The 6607-nt window shown below is 44.6% G+C and overlaps 1 long non-coding RNA gene across 1 annotated transcript; it reads left to right on the top strand.

The window, feature by feature from the left end:
- Positions 1–3007: 3007 nt before the first annotated feature.
- LOC309363978 lies at positions 3008–6107 on the top strand. The gene is made up of 2 exons (XR_014165684.1): positions 3008–4091; positions 4226–6107. It is a non-coding gene; the product is annotated as an uncharacterized lncRNA (long non-coding RNA).
- Positions 6108–6607: the final 500 nt, after the last annotated feature.

Here is a 6607-nt window from a genome sequence, read left to right as displayed (position 1 = left end):
AGCCGGATGGAGCTGCAGCCCCTGGAGCTGCCATCTGCTTCTTGTCAGGTTGTTGTGAAGTGCTTGTTCCTGGCTGCCTGGTGACAGAGGCTGCTGGACTGCAGCAGAAGGATGTGGTTATGACAGATGCTCTGTTTACCATACTTTGTGCCTAGTAAGGATCACACAGGATGTTTGCTTTTGCCTGGGAAAGTCACCGTTTGGTGTCTTGCTCACCTCCTTCCCCAGCGTGAGCTTTCCAAATGGTCATCTCCGCTGGGAGGTATGGAGACCGCACTGTCGTCCTTCGCTCACGGGAGAAGACTCCCCTCGGTGAAAATCCCTGTGCTTCCTCAAGGTGTAACGCAGCTGGGGACCCATTTTCTCCTTTACAACAGGGGTGGGCAGTCTGTGGCACTCCAGATGTTGTCTGACTCCAACTCCAGGCAGGATGGCCAATAATCAGATACTAGAGTTGGAGTCCAACAACATCGTGGGGAGGGGGCGGCACAGGTTCCCCATCCCTGCTCTGCAGCAAGGCACGTTACTGCTTCTCTGGTGATGCATAAAGGTTCTTCCAATGTTCATTAATTCCTTGCCACTTGAGTCCTTCTCAGATTGCATCAGTAGCAGGTGGCTTAGTGGGATGAGGGGCTGTTGCTTACCTGGCTGCCCTATGTGGAGGTTGTTGCTGGTAGCCAAGAGGCAGTGGGGTGGTCAGCACAGTGCAAGCACAGTGGCAGAACCATCCCGACACTCCTGATTCTTCATCCACACCAACCTGTTTTCTGCCTCCCCACTCCCCAGTGACCTCCATGTTGGGAAGCCAGGTAAGCAATGCCACTCCACTCCACCAGCTGCTACTGATGCTACTGGATTGCATGTGGTTCAGTTCCCTGAAGGGGGTGTTGGGGAAGGTGTTGCAGTGGTTGACAAAGCCCTAGGAGCGATCCAGATCCTTCCCTTGGAGTCTCCTGTTTCCTGCTGGCACTTCAGCCAGATGGATCGCTGCAGGAGAATGCCAGAGCTTTCCCATAGACAAAAATGCAAAGGCTTTCAACACTGTCTCCGCTAAGTCTTAGCTCATCCTGTAGTCAGTTGGAAATCAGAATGAGCAGCTTAATTTTAGAATTTAATGATTTTACCAAGGTTATCTCACATCTGATCTCCTATTATTCCATTCTTGGGCAAAGCGGATCATAGTCCCCTAAGGATCCTACTACAAACAAGAATGAAAGACAGAATTATCTCTTTTGGATCAAAGGCTGATTACAGAGACTGATTTATCTTATGAGAAAAAGTGAAGCTAAGTATAATGGAACTGTAATGAAATTGGAATGAATAAATATGTAATGTTTTTAAAGTGACAGATATATCTTAATGTAACGAATGAGTGATCATTCAAGGTATCTCAGGAGTTAGCAAACAGGAGTTTGGAAGTCAGTTTGCTTAACAAAACAGACGTTCCCTATTTAAATGAAAAGACTTAAGAAATATTTTGACTATGTCAAAGTTATGACAGAATAGAATTACTGGGTCTAGTAGATAGTGAACTCTTCATTTGGTTACCCTTTTATGGGACATACCTCACATTTAAACTGCAGAATTTGCCTCAAGCCCAATTTGGCCTCAGTTCTTTGACCCATCTCACAGCTGGGCACAAGACCCTCAAAAATTTCCCCCGAAGGTGGAAAGGTCTTAATATTAGCTTGGTGTCATTAGCTCCTAACTGCACCCTGGATTTTATCACCTTGCTTCTGGTCCTTGAATGGCCAGAGGTCAAGCATAGCTTCTAAATGCAACATGACCAATACATCATTGGAGCATCTATGAAAGCTTACATAAACCAGATTTTTGTTCTTATGGTAACTTATTCATTTCTAAGAAGACAGCTATCCAGCTGGTTATCTCACATCTGACTTCCTGTCCCATTGTAGGGCAAAGCCAAGCATAGCTAAGGATCCCCAAGGTGGCTGAAATGTCCGCCTGACACCGTACCATAAATTATCTAGCTTGCTAGCATCAATGTCAAACTATACCTACCAAATGCAAGCATAATTCATGCCAGCTGTGAATGCATTGTGTAGAAAATGCACTGCATTATCCTCGGCTAAAAATATAGCATTTTAGTAACTCCAATAAAGGTAGATCCTTGCAACAAAAGCTCCATCCTAAGAGAAAGCAAGTGGATTGTCTGTTACCACTGGAAGACAAATGCACGTGCACAAAAAGCCGATTGTGCAAAAATCACTGTAATTGCCTTGGCAGAATCTCCACTGAGCTCAGTTTTCATGCCCGAAACATTCACAGTGCCAACAGTAATCTGCTTTTGTTCTGAGCAGCAACAGCTCCTGGCCAAATGTCCTGTTATTGTCTTGGGTGATAGTTCCTTGGTAGGCCCGTAATACAGCAATGGATTTAGGAAAGGCCTTCCAGCACTCCTCCCAGCCTAGTAGGTTGAGTTCCATGCAGACATTTTATTCATTACATTTTTTTAAATCCTGTTTTTCCTTCAAAGAGCTCAGGATAACAATTACAGTTACCCCTTTTAACCCTCACAACAACCCTCAGAGATGGGTGAGGCTAAGAGAAAGCAAAAGGGCCAAGTTCACCTCATAAGATCTTTCCGGCTGGTAGATTATTTTAAGCTGGGGCTCCTTGATCAGTTTGCAACGTGCTAGCCCCAATACCAGCTCCCTAAAAAAAAATTACCTTGAGATTACCTTCTCGGTAAACATACCTGAATTGTGTGTGAGCACCTAGACAGATATGGCCTTGATGCACTGAGGATTTTCCAAGTAGCTCTACGTCATCTAGATCCCTATAAGATGCCCTGCAGCATGGGTGCAGGAATACCAGAACCCCTGCCTATTTGCCAACTCTGCAGCCTTGCTTCAAGTAAGGGCTTATCCACACTTATCTTTTGACCCACTCTTTCCAGGCATGGAAAGCACCATATCTGAGTGCTCTTTTTTTTTTTTTTTTTTTGCCCCAGAGCTTTCCCCATGAAAACCTGCTCTCTGAAGCTGATTCAGAGCAAACGACAATCTGCGGAAAAACCAAATTGTCATTTAAAGAGCAGGTTTTCACAGGGCATAGTTCTAGGACCAAAAAAAGAAGAAAAAGAATGCTTAGACACTAAAGTGCCCCGGGAAAACTGGGACTTCCCATTATTTATCGCGAGAACAGTGGCCATTTTGGTTGTCATGATTTCGCATGATTTCACAGTGTGATTTCTCCCCCTGAAAAAGTGCTTTTGGAGAGACTGCGATCTCGCCCCCAAAATGTGTGTTTTGGGTGCTGTACCTGAAAAAAACACTTTGGGGGGATGAAACTGCCGTGCAAAGTCATACGGTATCACAGCGGCCAAAGTGGCCTTTGTGCTCTTGCGATTAAAAAATGGGAAGATGGTGTCTGAGAAGGTGGCATCCCAGATTTTGGCTTTTAAGTTGTTGGAGGGCATGTTAAGTGTGGATAAGTCCTGACACAAGGCCATAAAATCTCCTTGTATCAGCTTTGACTCCAAGAGAATGTTTGATCAGGCCTAGGCGGACACCCTGCATGAACAGAAAGAACACCTAGAATATGCCCCCAGAATCCTTTGGGTGCTCTAATAGATGCTCAGGGTCTCTCAGAAGGGGACTTCATATGGGAAAGGTTGCTTGGTGGTAGAGAAATGTGGCAAACCAACAGCCTACCCAAATCCTGTTGTTGTTCTTCTTCTCTGCACCTTTCTTCCTTCCCTCATGATAGCTCTTGTGAGAGGAGGTTGCCTGACAAATGGATGAAAACAAGAAGACCTTCGATGTCTCCCAGCCCAAGGTGCAGTGCTGCATCTCTGGTCAGTTGTGAGTCTGAGATGAAGCACTGTAGCTCGGGAAGGGAGGAACGATGCAACGGAAGAGAAACTTACCTCTCCTCGGATGAGCTGCGTGGAGCCAGAGAAGCCCTGGCAGGTATTTCTACTGAATTGATCCAGGGGGCAGAAGAATTCAACTGGACTGTGGCTGCAAGGGCTGAAGGCTAAGCAAGAAGAGCACTCTGGAGACAACAACTGCTTATAGGAAATATTATAAGCAGAGAGGGGGCTCTTTGTTGCTGCCCAGAAAGTGGTGGTCTACAGAATAACAACCCTGTGGGGAGCATTTGTGTCATAGTTTGCACCTTATATGTTCATATCTCCATACAGAGAATATGCTTTTTATAACAAATCCCCACCACTGTTGCTGCTGCCTTTTACCAAGAGGTGTGTGATGTGTTTTTTCTTGGAGTGCTCATGCTTTGGAAAACAGAATGCAACTCCAGCCCAGCGCTTCCTCAGAGGCACCACCAAGTGGCAATACGGAGCATTGAGTCTAAGCAAAAAAGCTCTTCCATTCGAGGCCTGTCTTAGCAGCATCACATAAGAAAAGCTCAACCTGCAGCAGGATGTGAAGGAACAAACTGAAGGCTATCCTTGCTGTCAGCCCAACCCACACTGTGTCCTCGGGGTCCAGTTTTCCCAGGAATCCCTTAGATGATAAGAGGGGGATTCCTGGAAATACTGTTCTTGGGGTCACAGCTCAGCAGCTGGAGATACTGTCTTCCATTTTTCTCACCCCAGAGAAGCCATTCGAGAGCACATGGGAAATGGAGACGACTTCAAGGAATGGGCTGCAGTCATTCAGCTCCCAAAACGCCAGCAGACCAGAGTCACTCCTGTTATGTGACCTCATGGCAGGCGCTTCCAAATCACATCAGGCTTCCAGGAGTGAAGAAAAGCAACCACGCAGCAAAGAGAAAAAGATTTGTTGACTAGGAAGTGATCACTGTTTGCTTGGTTAGGGGCTAACTGGAAGATGAGGAGGAATCATGGCCTTTGTGTCGCAGACCAGCAAGCCCCAAAACTTTGGGAACATGTACCTTCTGCCATTCTGGCAGAATAAGCTAATAGAATAGAATATGTGGAGCTAGCAATGTCGACTGCAAAGATAAGAAATCAAGATGAGTCGGATGTAAAACAAGAGCAGGAATACTCTGGCAAATATTAAAAAATATATAACAATCAGATGAGCTTCCAAGTGGAGTTAGATATATGAGCAGTAGTTAAAATAAGTAGAAGAGGGGTGATAATTAAGGCGATAGGGCTTAACAAGGACTAAATAGGACCCCATGGAGGAATGTGTGTGGAAGTCAAGGAGTGTAAGATAAACGATGACAATTGTATAACTGATGTATTAAGATATGTAAAATGCATAAATAAATTTTTTTTAAAAAGGAAACCTGTCCCTTCACAACACTGATCCTTGGAGGAGCTTCCTTTATTGCACCATCTAGGAAAGGGCATTTGGGCTTCTATACAACTCAGCTCTGCACTGGTTGGGGTGTAAAGAAATAACATCATTGCTCCTTAGATGTGTTGAACCAAAGTGTTGTCCCATCATGAACCTCCACATACTCTGCCTTCCTAAAACCAGGCAAGTGAAAAGTTTCTGCTGCCCTGATGGATTGCAAAACATTTTGTGAATTAAAAGTTCCTTCTGGATGAGCTCTGTCCTGAGCAATAATGCTCTCGCTCCAGATCCTACCCAGGAAATGGCACCACATAACAACTGTAAACACGACGTGGTTTAATCCCTGAGTGGTACCCCTTCTATGCTAGCTGAGCTACATCTATACAGTGGGGATTTGCTTCAGGTTGCATTGAAAGGCAAGCATGCCTAATTCTAATTCACACTTTGTGAAATAATATGCAAACTGAAACACAGCCATCCGTAGAAATTAGCACTTTCCCAAAATTTGCAATGCAGTTCTCCAGCCAAGTAATGTGTACAAAACATGCTGTGGTGAAGTGTGCCTAAAATTCCTGTAACAGTGAAAATAACACAAAAACATGTTTTATATTAGGGGAAATTGCTTTGCCAAAATATGTATATTAGGCAAGCTTTCATATCAACGTGTGAATATTCGGAGCAATTTGCACTAAAGTGCTGAATTTTTACGAAAACTCTTTAAAATATCAAAACCTGATGCGGAAATATGTAGAACCGAGTTTAAGACTGGAAAAATGAGAAATTGAGATAAACTGAACATGGGCGATTCAACCATCCCTCTGTCAATAAATCTCTGAGCTTGTGCAGCTTCTGTGAGCTTTCTGTGTTTCTTTTATGTGGAGTCAGGCACCCTCACTTCAGAACAGCGGCAAAATGAACAGGCTGCAAATAGAAACCTGAGCTGACTGAAGTCAAGGGAGACTAATATAGCAACACGCACATGACACAGCAGATTGAGTCTTTTGTTTTAAAAGGCACTTTGTGGACTGCTGCAAAAGCCAAGATAGACAATACCAGCCTCTCTCTCTCTCCCTGCTGAGTAGGCAACCCCTTGATCCCAATGGCAGACTCATCACTGGCCTAGATTAGGCCTGGCCAGAGTTAGGGGAAAGAGCACACATTCCTCATTTGAAGCAGGAAGTGCTTCCCTTCATACTACGGGCAATTGTGCATCTCGCTTGGACGGTGGTTAATCCTCATTCACTTCACTAACATTCAAACTCTTTTACAAACTATGCAGAGTTAAGTTAGTGAGCTTATATGATCAATTCGCAGCACATCAGAGAGTTGCATGCACCGGAAAACCAAAAGCAAAA

Source organism: Podarcis melisellensis (assembly GCF_964234715.1).
Source record: "Podarcis melisellensis genome assembly, chromosome: 2".
Lineage (NCBI taxonomy): Eukaryota > Metazoa > Chordata > Lepidosauria > Squamata > Lacertidae > Podarcis > Podarcis melisellensis.
This window is presented reverse-complemented; position numbering and strand designations above follow the sequence as displayed.